The following is a 22,787-nucleotide window of genomic DNA, read 5'->3' on the forward strand; positions in this document are numbered from 1 at the left end:
AAATGATTGTTATTAATTCATTGTGTAATTAATATCTAGTTTATTTATTTTCAATCGTCAGAATCAAATTTATCACAATGCGTTGAGTACAATAAATTTTACCAATATATAGTGAGAATGTTATTTATAAAATCAAATTCGTATGCAAAATAAACATCAAAATATTAGATTTATTATTACGTTAGGCAACATCATGCTTGCCATGTTCTGTTTAGTAATATAATTATGAAGGTAGAGGGCGCTGTTACTAAAATGTCTTGATAAACTGGTTTACAATTATTATTGTGAGATTTTGCAATTTTTTATTTATTACTAGCTTTCCACCTGCGGCTTCGCCCGCGCAGTCAAAGAAAAACGTTCCCGTTCCCGTGGGATTTCCGGGATAAAACCTATCCTATGTCCCGGGGTAAAAAGTAGCCTATGTTCTTTCTCGGGTATCAAAATATCTCTATACAAAATTTCATGCAAATTGGTTCAGTAGTTAAGGCGTGATTGAGTAACAGACAGACAGACAGAGTTACTTTCGCATTTATAATATTAGTATGGATTAATTAATCTTCAAATTAATTATCTTTTCTTCTATTTTTTTTAGATAATCAATCAGTATTTTTATAAGTGTTTTGAAATATTTAGATACATGAATTTGGACAAAGGTTGTTCCTAAAATATGACCTCCTACACATTATTCCTTAGCTTTCCGCCCGTGTCTTCACTCGCTTTGTCTAAAAACTAATAAATTATAGACTAAAACCTTTCTCTTCCTCTTTTACTCTATCTATTAAAAAAACCGCATCAAAATCCGTTGCTTATGTAGTTTTAAAGATTTAAGCATACTTATGAACTGAGAAAGCGATTTTGTTTTATACTATGTATGTACTTACCTATTAATATTTCCTCCATACTTTATTTTCATAAATGGTAGCAAAATACAGATGGACTGTGGGGCATATGCGCGCATAATATGGGCACAACAAAAGACAGCCATCAATTTCGTGTTAATTACTACAGACTGTCGTTCTAAAGGGTCTTGACTCCTAACATTCAATTTTATTTTCGTTTATAGCATCCGTATAATATCAAAACGAACTATAAGTTACTAGGCACCTTTTTATTCCTTGGTCGTTGGTAATTTAAATTTAAAAATTTCGGTTAAAATGAAGTACCTACGCCTTTACCACTTATCTAAACCCTACTTGGGTTTTTTTATCCATATACTATATTTGAAACTCCTTGCCATATCTATGATCTGGCACGTAGAGAGATCGCTCCTGTCGCAGCTCGCTCTATTGAAGAGCAAACGCTGTCAGCTGTTGGTTTAGGCCAAGTTTGGGCATTTTAACTCCTAATATGAGATTTGAGAAGGCCTAAGTTTCTTTAAAAAATCGTACTAATTAAAAGCAATGAACCACAGAAAAACATGTAAGTACTATTACTACTAATACTATCGTTAATATTTTTGTTACTATTCGAAGAAATATAATATTAACTACCAGATAATTAAATATCATTTGTTTTGAATATATAAGTTAGGTACTTTTTAATTACTACGATGCATCCTAACAAACTTGTAAATTATAATCATAATCATAATAATCATAATCATTTATTCACCATAAATATAAAATTAAATACATAGAAATCATTACCTTAAATTAATTAAACATAAAACATACAACAATATTATAAAAGGACCCTGATGATTAAAAGATAATATGACCTGCAGGCCTACACTAAGACAGCTTGTATCGTAGGCCTGCAACCCTTCCTGATGCAGATAAGGTAAGTGGTGCTCATTATAATATAATAGGTATTAAAAATTATCTGATAATATTAATCAAAATTATTAATTATACATAAAGATTATATTATTAAGATTAAATTAAATTAACTTAAATTAAATTAATATTAAATTAAATTTACATTTTTATTTTTTAATTTATAAACTAAATGAAATATATAGTAGGGCCTTTATTTATAAGTGTGTAACTATGTGAGAGAGTGTGTGTGTGTGTGTGTGTGTGTGTTGTGTGTGCGTGCGTGTGTGTTAGTGTGTGTGTGTGTGTGTGTGCGATTTGTGGCAAGACTGATAAAATAACATGGATCAGACTATAACTTTAAGCATTTGCTCAATTGCTTCATAATCATACTCAATCAACCAGTTTCGTATGGCACTGTTGGCATCTCGTATGGACATCGAAGGCAGAGCTACAGTATCTTTGGCCATTCTGTTGTACATGCGAGGTCCAAGAAATGCTTGCTGGCGTTGAGCAAGTTTAGTGCTTGTTTTGGGCTGAGAGAAGACTTTATCTTTCCTTCTTTTACTTATAGTGTTAGTACTGATAAATCTGTGCTGATTTAAGAGAATTTTATGAATAAAGAGTTGTCTTACAGTTAGTACCCCACATTCAGCGAATAACTCTGATGTACCAAAATAAAAAGGCCTGGAAATAGCAACCTTCAATACCGCTCTTTGAGCCCGTTCCAGAATTAACATATTGGTACTTGGAGCACCTCCCCAAGAACTGCAGCAATAGGTTAGTAGTGGCTTACAGAGTGCATTGTAGACTTTAATTATTAGGTCACGATCTGCAACTTCTCGGAGATTTTTAAAAACATAAATGAGCTTTCGAACTCTCTTACTGAGATACTCAATGTGAGGTTTCCAGCAGAATCTGCTGTCTAGGATAATTCCTAAGTACTTGATGGAGGTGACGCGTTCCAGTTCAGGACATGCACAGGAAGATATTTGGCAGCTCAGATGGGCTCTTAATGAAATTTGCTCAGGACGATTTCGCGTTTGGGAGAAAAGTATATACTTGGTCTTTGCTATATTAAGGGAGAGCTTATTATTCTGAAGCCAAGCAATTACTAGTTTTAATCCTTCCTCAGCATTTGACTGAGCCTCCTGCCAACTGTTCCCGGTGAATATTAGAGCTGTATCGTCAGCATAGGAAAAAATTTTACCTTGCTTCAAGGAGATATTAAAGAGATCATTAACGTAGACCAGAAAGAGACTCGGGCCGAGTACACTGCCTTGAGGTACGCCATAGCTAACTTCCCGTTTTTCACTGATATAGTCACCAATTTTAGTTTTTTGTTTCCTGTTTGTCAAATAATCTTTTAACAGAGACAGTGCATTTTCCCTGATACCTACTTTCTCTAGTTTATCCACAAGGGCGGGTATGGAAACAGTATCAAAGGCCTTTGCTAAATCAAGAAAAACTCCAACTACTTTTTTTCGTTTGTCCAAATTATCAACAATGTATTCTGAGATATTAGATACTGCATTTTCAGTTGATCGGCCCTCCCTAAAACCATATTGCGATGAAGATAGAATTTGGTATTTTTCGAGAAAACTCATTAGTCGTTTGTTTATTACTTTTTCAAGCACTTTGGATAACACCGGGAGAATAGAGATGGGTCTGTAGTTTTCGACACTATCGCTGCACCCACCCTTATGAATAGGAACAATTATAGAAGTTTTAAAAGCATCAGGGAAAATCCCTGTCGTGAGACTTCGGTTGCAAATGTGAGTTATGACAGGCACAAGCACAGTAGCCGAGCCCTTAATGATTTCCGCTGTGATACCATCATATCCCGCTGCACAATCACTCTTTAAATTTTTAATTATGCCAAGTATTTCGTCTGGGTCTGTTTCTAACATGACAATGGAATTAATTTGTGAAAGAGTATGGTTTATGTTAGTTGACATAGCTGTGGCTTTAATCTTCTCAGCTAGAGTCTTTCCCACGCTGACAAAGTAATCGTTTATATAGTTGATAGAACTAGTTGGATTATCCTTTACTTTAATTAGGCCCACATTTTTATTTTCATCTCTTTCAGTATTAGTGACTTTTTTTATTGCCTGCCATGTTTTTTTAATGTTGTTTTGATGTTTTAAAAGTTCAGCTTTGTAATAATCTCGTTTCAAGTTTTTTAATAATTTCGTACAAAAGTTTCTATAACGTAGGTAAGTTATCCTTAGAATATGGTTATTAGGAACGTCTTTCAGTCTTATGTGCATGTTGTCTCGAGTCTTTATACAACGGAGAATTCCAGGAGTAATCCACGGTTTTAATATTCATTGCTTACCTGATATTTTAAAGGTCTTAGAACAATATTTCATGAGGTTAATTAACTTATTATACAAAATATCTGTCGCCAAATTTACATCCATTGTTTCGAGAACCTCAGTAAAGTCAGTAGCTTTTAAATCATTGCATAATTTTATTACGTCAATTTTAGTAATAGTTCCACTAAAGCTCAAATTATTAGATTTTTCTTTCACTATATTTAACATAACTGGCTTATGGTCAGTTACATAAGTGTCAATAATAAGTGTGGTATATTGACACCTTGTTTTGAGCATTACATGATCAAGGCACCTGTTCCCACGGGTTATCAGCGTGTGACTAGCTAGAAGTCCATGACTAGCTAGTAAATCCAGGTAAGTAGTAGAATGTTTGTCTGTTGTATTGGAATGGATGTCAATATTTATATCACCTATAACCGAGATAGTCTTGCATTTAGAAACCGTGGTAAGGACTGAATCCAACGAGTGCAGAAAAGGATCTATTCCCGAAATGGATGGTGATCTGTATAGGGCCACAATAGCGATTTCATTTCCCACATTCAAAAGAAGACAATTAGCATCTTGAAATTTTGGCTCTTTAATAGATATATCCAGACCGCTTTTTGAGTAAACAATTATGCCTCCATTTTGATTTAGACAGTTTTTAGTAGACGATGTGCTATAATTGTACATTTTCGGATACGGCTTCTCATTGTCTATCCAACACTCTGTTAGTATTATTATGTCATATTGTATATCTAATCTTTGTATAAGAATTTCAAGAGCTGGATAATTTTTATTAATACTTCTAATATTTAACGTTAGAATATTGAAAGAATTCTTCGTTAAAATGACAAATGACCTGCACTCTTCTGGCAAGCAGTTCCTAGCATTCGTTACAATGAAGTTGTCTATATATGTACACAATTTAGATTGTTGATTTTTATCCATATTCAATAATATAGGTCAGATAATGCCACATGAAATTATGAAAGGTGCTGGTTGATCTTAAATTAGTATTAGCGTGTAATATTAGATATTGTGTTTGATGATTGAGTGTGCTGTGAGTTTGTATGGTTGGTGAGAAGTATGTGAAAATGTTATGAAGAATTAGATATATGAGGTATGAAAGTATTTTTAGTGTATATTTACACAACAAGGGTACATTTAACAACATAATATAAGACATTAAGTAGTACACATAACATAGTAAACAACAATTACATATTATCTTGCACAGAAACATATTTACACTGTATTTAGTAACCCGTTTTTTTGTTTCAGGTCGACGAGTTGCTGCTCACTATTAATTATTATAGGAGGCGAACCTTCACTTTTCCTGATAAAGACCCGGCCATTCGAGGTCCAGCAGAAATCATATTTATTTGTTTTTGCTAAATCCCGAGCCAAAAAGTATAACCGTCTTGTCCTTGGAGTTAGATATTCTGAGACGTAAACATAGCTATTCTCCCCCAGGCCTAAATGAGCAGTGTTGAGTCGGTCAGTTGTATTTGACGCGTTATATTTTTTACTTGCATGTAGTATATTAGCTTTCGTAATAGTCGAACAATATTCAATGATTAAAGTTCTATCAGTAGCTGATTTACCCCTTATTCGATAAACATCTTTTAAAGCGCTTTGTTGGTAATCGACTCGTAATTTGGAATGAAGTTTTTCTACCAGAGAACAAAGTTCTTGTTTAGATTCGCGGGGCTTCGCAGGTATTCCCCTTATTTCCAGGCATGTGCTTCGATTGTGACGATCCGACTCCTCCAGTTTGCTCTCCAATTTTTTTATATAATCTTCGCTTTTTGTCTTCTCGCTTTCAAGAGATACCACTCGTTTGTTTAAGTCTTCGCATTGTTTAATATAATACTCAAGGGATGCATTCATTTCAGTATTTGATTTACGTATTTCGCTCAACTCCGCAAGCACTTTCGAGAGCATGGACATGATTTCATCTTGCTTATCAATTGACGGAGACGGGGAGTGTGGCGAGATGTTTGTACGCTGTCTTTTAGTCCTCGAAATTTGGTTTACAGCTGTAGTTGAACCCTCCATTGAAGAGACTTTGGGAGGTGTGCGTTGCATTTAAAAATTATGGTAATTTTAATATTCACTATTTATGTGATCCTTACTGAAGTGCATTAGCAAACTCGCACCTCAATTTGTCTCCGCTCTCGAGGTACCAGGAACGTAGCAATATCAAGAGGTGTACTCACTGCGGATGACGTAGAAGAGATGGGCGCGCTAGTGATTGGAAGCGGCCAGAAGAGGCTGGACATGGGCGGGCGGAGTTTCCAATTGGGCGTGGCTATCCCCGATTTGTTCTCGTACCAGGCGCACAGAAGTCAGCGTCGCACTTAATACGTTAACCTCTTATTCTCTTATGCACTCCTATTTTTTGATCGCGAATTAACTTAATTGAAATTCGATTTAATTATTGATAAACGTACAAAAATAACTTATTACACGTCTACTCGCGAGCGAGATCCGGGGGGAAGGGATTAATATAATTATAATTAATTATTGTTTAATGTTTATATTGCTGAATTTTTTTTATCCTTTTTCCGCAATATGAGTTTGATGCGATGCGTGCCGAAGCGTGTAGGTACGCTTCACAGGTACGCTTAGTGTTGATTTGGGTTTTCTATCCCTATTCCCTTTCATGATGAACCGTCACATTATGACGTTATCGTAAGTTGTAAAGAGGATTTACTATAATTAGCATAATAATTGCGTGTACGTGTCCTGATTTACGTGTGGTGTGAACTGTGACCCACCTAAATGTAATTTTACGTATTCCCTCGGAAAATGTCGCTAGATATTAAAAATTATCATGGTACTACGTGATCACGCGAGTCCTTTTAGCGTGATTAAAATGCAAAGTAATTCTGTTAATATTTTTGGGGATGATAAAGATTCTATTTATTGTGTAATATTTGAAATGGTAATGTGTCGCTGTCTCGTTGGTAATGGTTAACTTATTTTGCTAATAATATGCTAATAATATGTATTTTTTTTTTCAAAATATTAGCAGTCCCAAGCCTGGAGGGAAGGTTTTGATATGGCTAACCCTATAGCATCTTGGAGAGCACATGAGGAAATCTCTTAATACCTAATTAATTTTCTATTCATTTGCACTTTAATTTCATTTTTTTTAGTTACTTTAATTTGAAATTCAAATTAAACTTATTTGCGATAGGTATTACAAATAATTTCAAGGCACAAATACTACCAATTCCAAATATTTGTTTAGTTATTAAATTCAGGCTGAATAATAATGTACTTTGTACCTAAATTATGACTAGATTATTCTAGGAATTTATTAAAACAACTAAGTGGACACTAACACAGAGGGCCTTTTCTAAAGCACAAAGTGGAATAAAATAAGGTACCGGATTTAATTAGAAAGTAAAATAGCATTCTGCCCGCGGCTTCACTCGCGTAGACAAAGGAAATTCCTATGGGAATGACATGTTTCTTCTTTGTAAGGACTCACGAAGCGTTTTACACCCGCGCCCGCCGCGGTTGCGGGCCCGCAGCCTTTGTAGAATACAGATATTTATGTAAAAAATTAAAGCACATTTCACGACGCGTTTTACGCCCGCGGCGTGTGCGATTGTTTGCGGGTCCCGCTGCACCGGCGGTCATCTACTACCGGCGGGCGCGGTTCGCGGTCACGCAGCCGCGGCGGGTCCATGGCGGTCTGGAGCTCAACTGATCGTTTAACCGCCCGTCTTGCAACCGCTCGTCTTGCGATAATCAAACGCCAAGTTTGCGAGCGATAATCGCAACCGCGACGGCTGCGTAACCGCAAAAAACTCCGGTCTCGTGAGTTTTGAAAATAAAACTCTATTCCGCAACCGCGGCGGGCGCGGGTGTAAAACGCTTCGTGAGTCCTTAGGCTAAAAGTATCCTATGTTACTCGCTAACCTCGTAAGTCGTATCATGAATACATTCCCAAGGGAATTATTAAAAACCTACAGGGTACTTCACGTGAACACATGAGTCTTGAAATCTGCTTAAAAGAAAACACCGCTAAAAGCATAGATTTAAAGTTACAACAGAAAGAAAAATTGATTGTGCATGTGATTGTGCACTGTGATTTTGCATGAGTTTTTTTTTACATTATATATATGTATTTCTAAACCTACATAATATAATTACTTATACCTAAGGGATACACACAAATAAAAAAATTGAGAGGATGAGAGGATCTTGGAACATAACATACCTACAACATAGGTAAAGTAGGTAGGTACTTAAATTTTCGACAAAACAGCTTATCCAACTAAATATTATTTTAGGATTACGTAATATGTGCTTATAATTGCACGTGTTGTTTAAAATAAAATATTTTGGGTTCAGACGTCTGTAACGAAGGTCCATTACTAATGAGGGTACGATTTGCAAAGTAACGTATTTTAGTTTGTTTAGGACCACGTACGCTTTTGATAGATTTTATTAATAGTTTAACAGAGAATATTTATATTATGTACTTACTTATACTAAGTATGTAGTCGACTGATTCATTAAAGTGAGTAGGCGGCCAGGGCGGGCGGCTAGCGTAGATATAAATTTAAAGCGTTGTAAGTAAGGTAGTGTGCATTATTGTTATTATTCTAATTCTAATTAAATTTGTTGTTGAATTTTCTACAAGAATATGTAATAAATACTTACTTATTATGTAATAAAAACCTAGTTATGTGATTATTTTTACTATCGTTATATGAATCGCCCCGTCTTGAATAAAATATAAATGTGTAAAATTCCGTTACATATCCAACTTCCTAACGCATACAAGAAAATGACCACATTACACTCAGTTTATATTGAAGTTGAGAACAGCACTTGAGATGAACTCTCAGCGCTCAAAATAAGTTCACATCATTTGCGAAGTTCAATTGTTCTTTCCAGTTGTGATACCTTTTGTTTTGTATTTATTATGGAGTTGGACGATCGCTTGTATTCCGAGTTGGTAGTACGATTGAATAACATTATATTTGGTCCTGTGAAGGGAGACTATTGTTATCATGAACAAGATTTATAAAACTACATTTCCGTTAATATTAATTAAAACCCTAAATTTTGAAATGCATACCGCATGCGTAAAATGTACCTATCTACAGTTATCCATAAAACCTACTAAAACATCTGTAGAAGCTATTATTTTGGTAAACTAATCATGTTAAAATATAATTAAATCGCATACCTATTATTTTACATAAAATAACACTAGCATATTATAATAACACTAGCATCTTAGATTACAAAATAAAAGACAGATGGAGCGATGCCGAACTAAACCGAATGATTTATCGTCATTTCCATAAAGCTATGTGTGCTGTCATTTCGCCGCTGCACTGTAGAAAAAATCTGGAAAAAATAATATTTTTAATGTCCAAAACTAGAAACTGATTTCAAAAGCACTTCATGTACATAGTTTATTCTATTGAAGAAAAATACTGAAATGCATTAATTTAGATGAAATCGACATGAATTATATTGCCTTGCAAAAATAACAACGAAATATAGACGTATTATGACGACTTTTCTACTTAAAAATAATAATGGAAAAATAACGATCTCAAGAGAATTTTGTACTTATCATAATATGCGCCGCTGTTCACGTTTAATATTTCATTTTAATAAAAGTTGCCTTGTTGTCTTACAATTCTCTATTTTTCATTGAAAATACTTATTTACAAATTCTAAGAATTACGCGAGGGGCATTGATTATAACTAAATATGTAAATTATATCTTATCAATATTATAAATGCGAAAGTTTGTGAGTATGTTTGTTTCTCTTTCACGGAAATACTACTGAACCGATTTCAATGAAATTTAGCACACTGATAGAGGGTAAATTAAATTAATACATAGGATAGGATTTATCCCGGAAATCCAACGGGAACGGGAACTATGCGGATTTTTCTTTGAACTTTTCTTCGAACACGGTGCTTCTGTGTGCGTGTTATGTTACCAGATAATGAAAAATTTCCCAAATTTTTGCCCGACTACGGAAGAAAGAGGGTTATGTTTTTCGAGTGTAGGTATGTATAATATTTCTTTGACACGCCCTGCAGTATAAACTGTTGGATCGATTTTGAGTTGTGACTTGTGAGGTGTCATTGCAATCATCTGAATTATGAAGGTAGGTTAAGAAGGTGTCGTGGTAGTGACGTAGGCTACATAAATTATTAGCAGTTATGTTTTAATTTTTATTTTAATATAAATTCGGGTTTTTGATATTATTTTATAATATTGTAAAAATTATTTTGTTACATAAAGCACCTATCTACTAAAGTTATACATGGACAAAATAATTTTATTCAATTTTTATTAAATAAATTACATTACATTTATTAAATAAATTACATTAAAAAAAGTTTTTATTTTTCAAAACATATGAATGCGAATAGCGGTAGTTTTTAGTCGAGAATGCGGGACATTTTATTTTCATCATATCCATCATGGAGTTCACATGAATTAAGAGCGCATATTCTATTTAACGCAAGTCAAAAACTCCGCGATCTATTACGATAGATCGCGGCTTGCGCTATCCTTTTACTATGAACAGCATAGGTCCACAGGAGAGCGCCGAGCAACATGTCCTCTCTCTGGAAAGGCTCGCTGCCGACTGATTTTAATCGGGTCACGCGCAGTGTTTTATAGTACTTTAAAAAAAATTGTAGAAAAATAATAGAGGTACCTTAGTTGATTTTTTAAATTTTATATTATAAGTAAGACATTCTTTTATTGCAATATGTATAAATTATATTCAATAAAGTCAAATATCTTGGTGAAAATAATCATTTTGTCGACTATAATTTCTAAAAAAATTCACATTGTTCGGATTTTAATTTCGTAAGTTAGGAGTCCAAAATAAAAAAATCTTTTAACTAACTATTTTAATAAGGATCTTTGCAGTTAGTTAAAAATAATTGTGTGTTAGATGTGTCAGCAATTTCAGATATTTTTAGCTTCGAAATTGACACTAAAAGTGAAATCAAGTAATCATCGGCTCAGTTATCTTGATGGTATTCAGAAATACTGTATTAATTGAAAAAAACTCTTAACTAACTACATAGACAATAAAATTTCCTAAAATTATTAGTAATTCATATGTATGTAAGATAAGTGGTTGATGGACAATCTGGTTTGAAAAATCACATATTTGAGCCAAACAGCGCACGGACCGCGTACACGGCCTTAAATCGCAAGCGAAAACGACGCTTTTTATAAAAGTAACAAAAAAATGTATAATGCTTTTTAAAATAATCTAATAATGACCATGAACTTTTATTGCACTATACAAATAATCACATTCACGATCGAAAAATCCAACAGCACTACCCCGAATATCTTTTAACCATTTTACCCCTAAAAATGGCAAATTCATTTTCAAAATACTGGCAGCATACGTTGAAGTTTTGAATTCCTTCGTATTTGTAAAATTATTATTTGTATACAAAATTAAATAAGCCAAATAATCTACAGAAAATCTGTAAAACGATGTTTTATCTTTTTGTTTGTTTTCGGGAACAAGTTTTACAGCGTTTTAATATCACAAGACAGCATTTTTTTACTAAAATATCAAACCCCTTTTGACGTATTGCATGACACTAGAATCGCTATAGCACTAGCGGAGGAACGTATTCGTTTTTGATTTCGTATTTTCTTTGACAAGGGCGATGAATAATTGACATGCTCCATCTGTATTTTATTTTGTAATCTAAGACTAGCATATTATAATACAATCAATTCACCGATGTCAATATTATTGTTTATCTGTTATGATTAATTGAAGAACAATATTATAGATGCATAAGTTTGTTTGCAATTTACATAGAAGTGCAAAACAGCTCGCTCCACCGTGTAGCACCTGCGTATCGTGAACCATGAATTGTTTATAAGGGATAAGCGAAAGGCGAAATTTGTAATGCCTTTGTTAGAATTTATCGATAAGTTATGTCCGTTGTGAAATTAGGGATTAAACAATATTGTGGTTAACTTAGGTAATACTTGGGTAAAATAAAAAAGCAAATTACATCTGTATCTTCTTATAATAATAAATTTAATAGTTTATAAAACATTATCTATACATATAATAAATCTGTAGAAGGGTCAATTCTGTACATTGAAAATATTGAAAAAATAAATAGCAGGGGGACTGGATCGATACCAAACCCAAATATGTGATTAAAAAAATTTTTGTCTGTCTGTCTGTCTGTCTGTATGTGAAGGCATCACGTGAAAACTAACGGTTCGATTTCGATGAAACTTGGTACAATTATACCTTATTATCCTGGGCATAAAATAGGATACTTTTTATCCCGGAAAAATACGTAGAAAAAAAATAAATCTTATTTTTTCTTAATTTTTCCGCGCGGACGGAGTCGCGGGCGGAAGCTAGTAAAACATAATATTCTTTCATAAAGCGATGAGCCATGATGATATTGTCGATATTATAAAGCAAGACAATGAATTAGGTAGATAATTTCTAACGACACTTACCTGCGGCCATACTACTATACCAATTTATTTAACACTATGTATGTATTCAATTTTCTTATTTATATAAGTCTTTATAGTTTTGTAACATTACGATACAGTGAAACTAAACTCTACACAAACTGTATGTGTTAAGTAGGAAAAAGTTCGTATTGTTAGAATATTTAAAACATACCATATATTTATCTTATTTTCTGTCATTTTTTGTAATTTTTTTGGTGCAATATTATCTATTTACTACGTTCAACTATAAGTTCACACCATGTACCCCTACCAGCGTTCCCAGCAACTCTTGTACAGTTTCTAGAAGTTATCGTATCGAGATTATCATGACTTAAGAACGCTACTTGCTATCGTCATTAACAATTTATTTATTTATTTATTTGCATACAATTCGGATATCGCAGATCCATATTTTGTTAGTAAAATAAAAAAAAAAACCTAAGTATTAGTGTTAATAATTATATCTAAAAAACTAAAAACTAAGTCCTAATAACTAATAACTAAGTCCACCATAGGACACTCTACGCATAGACAAGTCGCTTTGATGCAACAAGTGTACGCACAAAGTGTCCCATGATGGGCGCACTTACATCCTCCGCGATGGTCCTTATTATACTGTTGGAACTGCCCCGCACTCTCCTTAAAAGAGAAGCTGTTTGTTTGCGAATGACGGCCCAGAAATCCGATGTGTGTGCTTGAGCAAACATCCCGGAGGCGCTGCAGAAGCGTGGCAGTTTCAACAGCATTCGGAAGGCATTGTTATACAGGACACGAAGAGTATTTAGCGATCGATCCGCATAGCTGGCCCATAGACTGCTCGTGTAGAGATTCTGACAGAACGCCTTAAAAAGCATTATTTTTACGTCCTTACTACAACGAGCAAATCTACGAGCCAACATATTGGCTCTAACCGCCAACGCTCGTCGCTCCCGCTCAATGTCCACATTGTCTCGGAGGTCATCGGTAAGCATATGCCCAAGGTATTTAAATTGTTTAACTCTTTCAATATCTACACCATTAAGAGCTATGGTGGAAGTACATTTAGGATACTTACCGGTGTCCCCAAAAACAACATATTTACATTTATTTACATTGTATTTCAGACCATGTGCCTCAACGTATTTCTCACAAACCTTTAATAATTCCGACACAGCAGACGCAGTCGGAGCCAGCAACACCATATCATCGGCATAACTGATATTATTAACGCAGACACCTCCAATGCTGCAACCGACATGCGTACTGTTGAGCCCGACAATAAGGTCATTGATATACAAATTAAATAGCTTGGGAGACGAAAGTCCGCCTTGCCTAACACCACACTCAAGCCCATACACTTCGGAGTATGAGTTAGACCATCTAACAACATTTTGTTGGTTAGCATACCAGAATTTAAATATATTTAAAATGCCTACCGGTATACCCTTGTCCCTCAACTTCCCCCACAAGACGTCATACGACACAAGATCAAATGCCCTGGATAAGTCGAGGAAACAAGCATACACAGGAGTCCTACGCTTGTTGTAGTATTGAACAGTGTGCTTTAGACTCAAAATAGCGCTTTCAGTGGAGAGTCCGGGTCTAAAGCCGAACTGAGCGTCATGGAGGTTTAAAAAGCCATTAAGACTAGCATCAAGCACACTGTCCAGCACCTTGGCTAGAATCGTTGCGAGCGATATGGGGCGATAATTTCCCTTATCGGAGATGTCACCCGTCTTATTTTTAATCACAGGCACGACTACAGTTTTCATGAGAGCCGCGGGAAGATAGGCGTGGCTAATACATAAGGTGTAGAACATGGAAAGTATTCTCGGCAAATGACACCCCCCATACTTTAAATGTTCAACACTAAGCCCGTCATGTCCCGGAGATTTACCTCTACTCATGTTCTTTATGATAGATGCAACCTGCTTAGAAGAGACATGAAGCAGAAGCTCATCCCCACCCCTGCCGGGCTCCTCGTAAACCGCGGCTGAGGGCCCCAAAGGTGACCGCACTTTAAAGTGTTCTCTAAACATATTTGCTATATCTTCAGGTTGATTACGCCCCTCTACAATGCATTAATTATTGTCAACTGTTTCGCAAAACCTTAGCTTCAGTTCAGTATAGGTTTCTTCTTGCACGTAGTTGCTGAATATTATCTTTAAACATTCTTATACTAAAAACTAGCTTTCCGTCCGCGGCTTCGCCCGCTTTGTCTAAAACCTAATAAATTATATACTAAAACCTTCCACTTGAATCACTCTATCTATTACAAAAAACCGCATTAAAATCCGTTGCGTAGTTTTAAAGATTTAAGCATACAGGGACATAGGGACAGAAAAAGCGACTTTGTTTTATACTATGTAGTGATGTGTAGGTAATTACGTTCAAAATGTATGAAATATGCTAGCAGGGAAACTGAAATGGAGGCTTCGATAATACCTATAGATAGATATTTACCGAGTAATAGAGCATGAGGTGGTAAATAGATAATATTATTGTATTTTATTTTATATTCTATTAGTTTATAACTATATCTTAGAATAAAAAGTGTAAGGGTATACCTATTTTATGAGCATAGACAAAAATTATGAACAGAGTACCTAAGCGCGCCATGAAACAAATTTTGCCAAATTTTAATCTTTCACGAAAGATAATTAAACTTTAAATAAAATATCACTAGGATTATGGGCTAATTGCATGGATTGTGAAGTGATTTTCATTACTCTGGATTTATTATAATAGTGAATGCATTGCCTAGCGTTAGTTGTAAATAATTGATTTTCGGTCCAGTGCACGGTGACGTTGGCTAACTTATATTAATTAGTTGCTAGCTGGCTTGTTCTATATTATATTTGAGCATATATTGAGGGTGATATAATATATCTAATACTAGTTTTAGTTCGGATAAATTGTTGACTATATCCTTATTGGACCCTCTTAATCATTTGTTTACTACCTATACATAAGTGAAGTCCCATGTCCCGTGGGGTCTAGTGGGGTAAGGGGCAGATGCATTATACATCTGTTTCACTGATCGATTTTCTTTAGAGACAAGTAGTTTATCAGCCTTCTGTATCCTACCAGACCGAGACATTTTTTTTCTTTGTCTCCACCTGGAATCGAACCCAGGACCCCTCGGCTCACGTGTCAACCACTGTACCAAGGAGGCGGTCTAACTACATACCTACCTATATATCTCTTGTAAAATGGTTGTCGAAAGGCTTGCTCTATATAGCGACATGAGATGTCCATCAGTATTTTTTTAACTTATGTAAGTAGATAATAATCATAAAAATAATATCTATTAAATATATCAAATCGTTTATAGGGACTTCTTTATATAAAGCAACGGCAACTCAATAATATGGATAAAACGTTTTGGGTCCTAATGTCAACGGAAAAGAAATTGCAATCATTTATGAAATTATTTACTGAAATAATGAATAATTATAACTTATAAAATATAACATGTCACAATATAATGTAGTAGGAATATTATATTATTTATTAGATAAACAGGGTGCGAGAAGCACAAATTGAAGAGCGTAAGTTTAGCGCATATAATGCGCATACCTAACTAGTTACCTAAATATAAATTTAATAAAAATTTTAATCATGAAAATATTAGCAAAGAACGCTAATAACGAAACTACTCACTAATTAATGAACTAAAACGTATTAACATAGAAAGTCTGGTCTGGTCAATTGGCTTTAGGACTAGTCCTAAAGCCAATTAAAGCGTTTAAAACTTGAAAGCAGATTTGCAATTTATACGACAAACTATGAAACTACACAATTATGACATCTATCATCCACTACTTTAAGGCTGCAGTCTAGCAAAATTGCGTTTTCAACAAGTTATTTGACAATTTTTTCCCGGCTAATGAAATGATAAACTGAATTTTTTTTTCTTGTTTATCAATTAGTGTTATATACGCAATGCGCGTGAATTTTTTCACATTTATAAAGTTACTTTATGTTACCTTAATCAGGCCTTCAAGATAAGTCTCTTTCCCCCAAAGACATTTCGAGCTAAGTTTGTGCACTCACTACGTTGCAACCGATTACAATTTACACAATCTGATCAGCGCATTATTATCCTTATATAGTCGTTATTAAAAACTGCTGAATACAATTGCCGAAAAACGTATGATTTTCTTAATTAGAACGTTATAAATTCATTAAATTTCCCATTTTTTGCCTTACAAAATCGATTGAAAAATACTGCTAAAAGTTATTTTTTCCATTAATTTATTGGAGTTGGTTGAAGACCAATGAGTATTAATCCTTTAAAAATTTTTTTTTTTAATTTTGATAATTCTTTAAATATTAAAAAAATATTTAAAATAATTAGGAAAAATCCTAGCGAATTTCTTTAGTCGCGCTCCTTGGGCCGGAGCGTTCTGACGTGTGCTCTACGCTCGATTTTCCTTCATACCGAAGTGAAAGTTGCTCTACTTCATTAAATTTAATATTTTTGTTAATTGATTATTTTTATCTTAGTTTTGTGCAAATATTCGTATTTTTAAACATTTGATTTCGATATGGAAAATAAACGAAAAAATACGCGTGTAACTACTAGAAAAAAAATTATCTTCGAACATAAAGTTAATGAAACCAAATAGATTGCATAGGTGATTGGCAACAATTTCTTTATTTTACGGGGTGTCAGTAAAGGGATGTATATTTCTTTAAAACTAAAGTAAGCTCATAAATTTTCTTATAATATAATTTTTTTGAAGTTCCAAAAATGTTTATTTTTCGTTTGAGAAATACGAAATATAATATAAACTTGTATTGAGAACTTGAACTTCCCAAGTTCATCCGGGGAAATCCCCATACGGGGAAAATGATTTGTTTACTCCAAAATTGATCCGGGGTGTTTTAATTTTTTCTTCTAGTCATTTTCAACGTAGCGGCATGTTGTTTGATTATTAATTTTGTAACTTAAATACAGGATGTTGGTTTTATATTCTGATCTTACAGACGCGCTGACAAATTTTTACACAACATTTCTACGGGTTTCAAAAAGATTCAATAAAATTTTTCAGAAGTTACTTAATGGATAGATATCAAATGGTTCGTGTAAATGCTGCTCACGGTTATATTTTTTCTTCATTGAAACCTGTGGAAAGGGGCGTGCCACAAGGCTCTATATTGGGTCCGATTTTATTCATCATTTATTGTACCGACATTACCGCCGCTATTAAAAATTGTTCGTATCACATATACGCAGATGACTTACAATTATATGTAAGCTTTCCACCATCTTCCTCTTTATCTGTTGTAGACAAATTAAACGACGATCTTATTAATATAAGCGATTGGTCGAAAAGTAATAAACTTGTTCTCAATCCATCTAAATCTAAATTCTTAGTTCTTGGTTCTCCAAAGCAGGTAGATAGGATAAATGAAATGAGTCTTAAGGTTAAAGTTAATGGTGAACAATTAGAGCAAGTTCAGATAGCAAGAAACCTCGGCTTACTAATGGACTCGTCACTAAACTTTGAAGACCACATAGCTGAAGTAGCACGTAACTGTTTCTACCGTCTAAAAATTATATATAAGATCAGAAATTACATAAACGAGCCGTTGCGTATTCAGCTTTGTAACTCACTCGTGCTATCAAAGCTTAATTACTGCGATGTTGTTTATGATGGCTGTTGTCTGGCAAGAAGTAAGCGTCTCATTCAAAGGATTCAGAATGCCTGTGCGCGCTACTGTTTCCAGATCCCACCTCGCACGCATGTTACGCCTTTCTTAAATAAAGCAGGAATACTAAAGATGTCAGCATGTAGACAGCTCCATCTTTGTAGTCTTTTGCATGGTGTTGTCAATAACCATTCACCGCCTTACCTCTATGAGAAATTAACTTGGTCACGAAGCCAAAAGCTCTGCAAATCAAGGCCTCTCTCTTGTGTTTTTCGAATACCTAAGTATAAAACAGCTGCATTTAGAGGTAGTTTTAAATATCGGGCTAGTAAATGCTGGAACGACCTGCCTCCTCCTATACGCGAATCAAGGTGTCTTGGTACATTCAAAGCTAAACTAAAAAGCTATTTATTAATAAAACAAAAAGAGCAGTGCCCAGTGAATTAGTTGATGAATGGGTAATTTTTATAATATATATATATTTTTTTATATTGTGTTTTTACATATTTAAATACTTCAATAGTAATTATTTCACCCGGGTATGAATGAACTGGCTATTAGATATAATTGTGTGGTTGATTAATTATTATTAATATAAGATGTATCGATGTATCCCGCCGGTAGAAACGGAATAAAACATTATCCTGCATTCCTTTCATTTTCCATTTTTTTGTTGTTTATTTTTTATTGTTTTACCTGTTTTCCAAATGTATTGCATGTTTGTTTTATAAGAAATGCTGTTAGTTTGTTTACTTTTTTTTTAATAACAAAATTTTTGTTGTATCAACTCGTGTGACATTTGTGGCTACAACAGGCTATGGCTGAAAAACAGCGGTGAAAGCACTGGCCTTTTAGTCATTGCTTCCACCATATGCTGAGTCCATAGCCTTTTCGTAGTAAACTGTTATTTTTCTTGTGTATTTTTTTTGTTTATGTGTTTGATTTTTACTGCGAATAAATTCTTATTCTATTCTATTCTATTCTATTCTAAATTTAGTCCACCATTTCTAGTTTAGTCTACCAACTCTAAGTACCAATATTAAAACGAATGGATTATCATCACATCATCAAAACTCAGATGTAATGGAAGATCACAATAACATAGAAAATTCAGTGGGGTTGAGAACTAAACAAACAGAAGTAACAGAGACGCGAAGAATAAAAAAAGAGGACGAAAACGATAATTCGTTGATGCTTTCCCTTTTCGACGTATTGTTAGGGTACATCACCAATCTGCAAAAAACAAAACTGATGATTCCCAATTGCTGATTAAAAATGAAAAACAAATAATCGACAACAGTGGTGAAAATTTGCTGATCACAATGAAACATCCTTCAGTGGTAGCAGATTTACTCATTTAAAATGTATCGGTGAACAGCGTAAAGGAGAGGAGGACAGGAAAACATTATGAATGTGGATGGTGGATTGTATACAGGGTGTAATCGATAAGTATGTGCAGGCGATTATGACGTTATTATTGCAGGTATCAAAAAACTTAAAACTGATATCGAAATTACTTTACCTAATGAGTTAAATGACAATAATAACTTTTTAAAAGTATAACGAGAAATATCTAAAAAATTTACTTTATACACTCCCATATCAAAAAGGGAAAATGGGACTAGTAGAAGTTAAATGTCTAATTCCGGCAAAAGACATGAATGCGGAAGATGCGGTTAAAAAAAAATTAATATTTGAAATACAATGCAAAAAATAACACTTATTGTCATAGATAAGAATCATGACTATTTTTTCCAAATTCAGGGACAACTAAACGTTGCAGAAGCAGAAGTCTGCTTATTTGCTGTTTGGACTGGAGTGAATCATTCGTTAAAAATAGAATATATAAAAAAGTATGTAACGTTTAGGCAAAATAAAATGATGGACCATTATCAAGATTTTACATAAATTGCCTACTGTCAGAATTGATTGATTCGAGACTTCAGCATTCGATGCCCATCAAGGACCCATCCTATATCATTCAAGCGATTGAAAAAAAAGAGATAAATCCAGTGCAACCGATAAAGCATCAGAATGCTAGCAAAAGATTTATTAGGTTTATCAATATAAATCTATATATTATACATAATATAATAAATCTGTAGAAGACGCGAAGACTGACATCCGCGCGGACGGAGTCGCGGGCGGAAGCTAGTCAGAAATAAATATCTTTTGTTTTCATTTGCGTATTTTTCTATTTTATAATTTTTTAACACAAACATTACATTTTTTTTATTAAATACAAAATTTGTTTATCCGTTTTATTAGTTAAACTGAACAACTTTCACTAAGAAACTTAGGTCGAAAAAAATGTATAGAGTTATGCATTTTGTATGGAAAGCTTATTTTTTTTATATTTCGTCCAAATTTCTTTGTAAAAGTTGATCAGTTATATAAACATGAAGTTGAAGATATCAATAGAAAGTATTCGCAAATTTTGTGTACTGATAAAAAAATCACCCGGTGTAATTTTCACGAAAATTGTTTCAAATTGTCATTTTTGGTACTTATTACGAATATTAAATTATGCATACGAATGATTTAATTTTTAAAAATTAAGTGGAGCAACTTTCCCTTAGTACATTTGTATTATTTACATATAGGATGACAGGATGCATTTGTTTGCACTACTAGACCAAGCCCTTAACCTTTATGTACCTTAAACTTTCTGCTACTTGTATATGAATATGGAGCTAAAATAGTTTAAACTCTATCGAAGTTCATCTAAATATAAATTTGCTCAAACGTAAAGCATTGCGGTCAAATTTAATTTAGCGAATGCCATTGTAAAAGCCATAAAGATTTTAAGGATTGTGTCTTAATTAACCGTTGAAGTAAGACCTAATAACCTCTATAGTTAATGATTATTATCCATCAGAGGTGAAAGCCAAAGTTTATTCATAATATAGTTGAAAACTTTATATTATAAGCGTCTAAAGTTGAATGCACGTCTACTTAGCTGATTAATGTACTCACTTTGATGAGTTTTTCAATTACTGTTTGTTAGTTTTGTTTTAAATGGGATTTTGAAGTTATGCTCAAAATATAAAGTATAATTAACGCTGCGCATTGCTGGAGCCATTTAAAATTTAGGTCTTTTTTCATTCAATTAAATGTTTTAAACAAGTTTTTAAATTAGATAGGTAATACTTGAATTTTACTTAGTACCGACTTCAAAAAAGGAGGTAACTAATAATAATTAAATCGTTTCAATCGATCTGTACCTACATATCGTGATTTGTGGCTTCAAAAAATTCATATGTGCCTTGATTAACTAATTATATAATAAGTAAGTATTTGGCCACACTCGTTTCCAATTTACTTAAATATTTATTAAAGAAAATCATATTATATAAATACGACGCGGACGGTTTGGTATCATGAAAGATACTGCCCTAAACCATACAACAGCTCTATATTTACAACTCTATATAATTCTCATTTGTACTTTTATATCATATCGATTCAGTGTTTCTATTGTTACTACATAATAATATAACCTTATCTTTCTTTATAAATGTTTTATTTACGACTATTTTTGTTTGAACACAACTAAATCAAACGTAAAACAACCTGGAACGTTTTGTAAGGATCTCTTTATTTTGTGAAAATCATTGAATTATATTACATTGTAACAAATAGGTACAAAGGATTAGAAAAATCTGTACAAAACATTCAGGAAAATCTCTTTGCCATCAAAAAGTTTGAAGGGTGTAAAAAAACTCTATCGGAATAAACTAAATGTGACTACAGTCTACAAAGGGTTGTTTATAATTCGATAACAATGGTACGGTCTTTCATTGATAAGAATTAAATTCTTGTAAAATATACCTGTTTGATTTATTTTTTTATTTTAATTGTTTTTTGTTGTTTTGTTTCAATCAGATTTACCGAGTTAATAATATAAATATGTAAGTAATTTACATTATTTTTTTTTATTAGGGATCAACCTGAGCTAAGTTTAGACAAGTATGTCTACCTATAAAAACATAGCATTAGCATAAATATAAAAATCAGCGTTCGAACATTCTCATTTTAATCTCAATTTAACAGTACCTTATACCTATCCCCTGTCCAATAGTCCCCTAGAACGGATTCCCGTAAAATAAACGGTAAATCTCCCTTCAGCTTTATTGTAAGCATTACTGAGGTAATCTTACTACGTTATTACGAAATTGAAACGATTCCGATAGAAGCTTGCTTTATGCGAAAACTTTTTGCATTAATTTCGTGGATTCGTGACGATATAGTCCATTGAATAAAAAGTTCTAGAGTGCGTGAGTTAGTAACGTAAGATGTTTCTTCGGAAACATGTCAAGAGTCCCTAGGTAATAAACATACTAAAACCCCGGGACACTAGGAGGAGCCCCGGAGTGGGGGGAGGGGGGAAAAGGTCCATTTTTTTCATTTTTCGCTTAAATCTCAAAAACGGTACATGTTAGAGAAAAACTTTCAAGGAAAAGTTGAAAGGCCATAAAATTATCTACAAGTTGTACCTAAATCATTTTTTCCTATATCCTACCGTTTCTGAGTTACGCGCAGTAAAAAATAATTTTG

The 22,787-nt window shown here is 33.6% G+C and overlaps 1 long non-coding RNA gene across 1 annotated transcript in view; it reads right to left on the reverse strand.

Moving 5' to 3' along the window:
• Positions 1 to 12,956: 12,956 nt before the first annotated feature.
• Positions 12,957 to 22,787, reverse strand: part of LOC149908636 (uncharacterized) — a 306,382-nt gene continuing 296,551 nt past the window's right edge. Inside the window, exon 2 of the long non-coding RNA XR_016456765.1 lies at positions 12,957 to 13,031. This is a non-coding gene — a long non-coding RNA (uncharacterized LOC149908636). The remainder of the gene's footprint in view (positions 13,032 to 22,787) is intronic.

Source organism: Colias eurytheme, chromosome 5 (genome assembly GCF_061535395.1).
Source record: "Colias eurytheme isolate Ceu_HAF_F1 chromosome 5, ilColEury1 Martin Lab GWU primary, whole genome shotgun sequence".
NCBI lineage: Eukaryota > Metazoa > Arthropoda > Insecta > Lepidoptera > Pieridae > Colias > Colias eurytheme.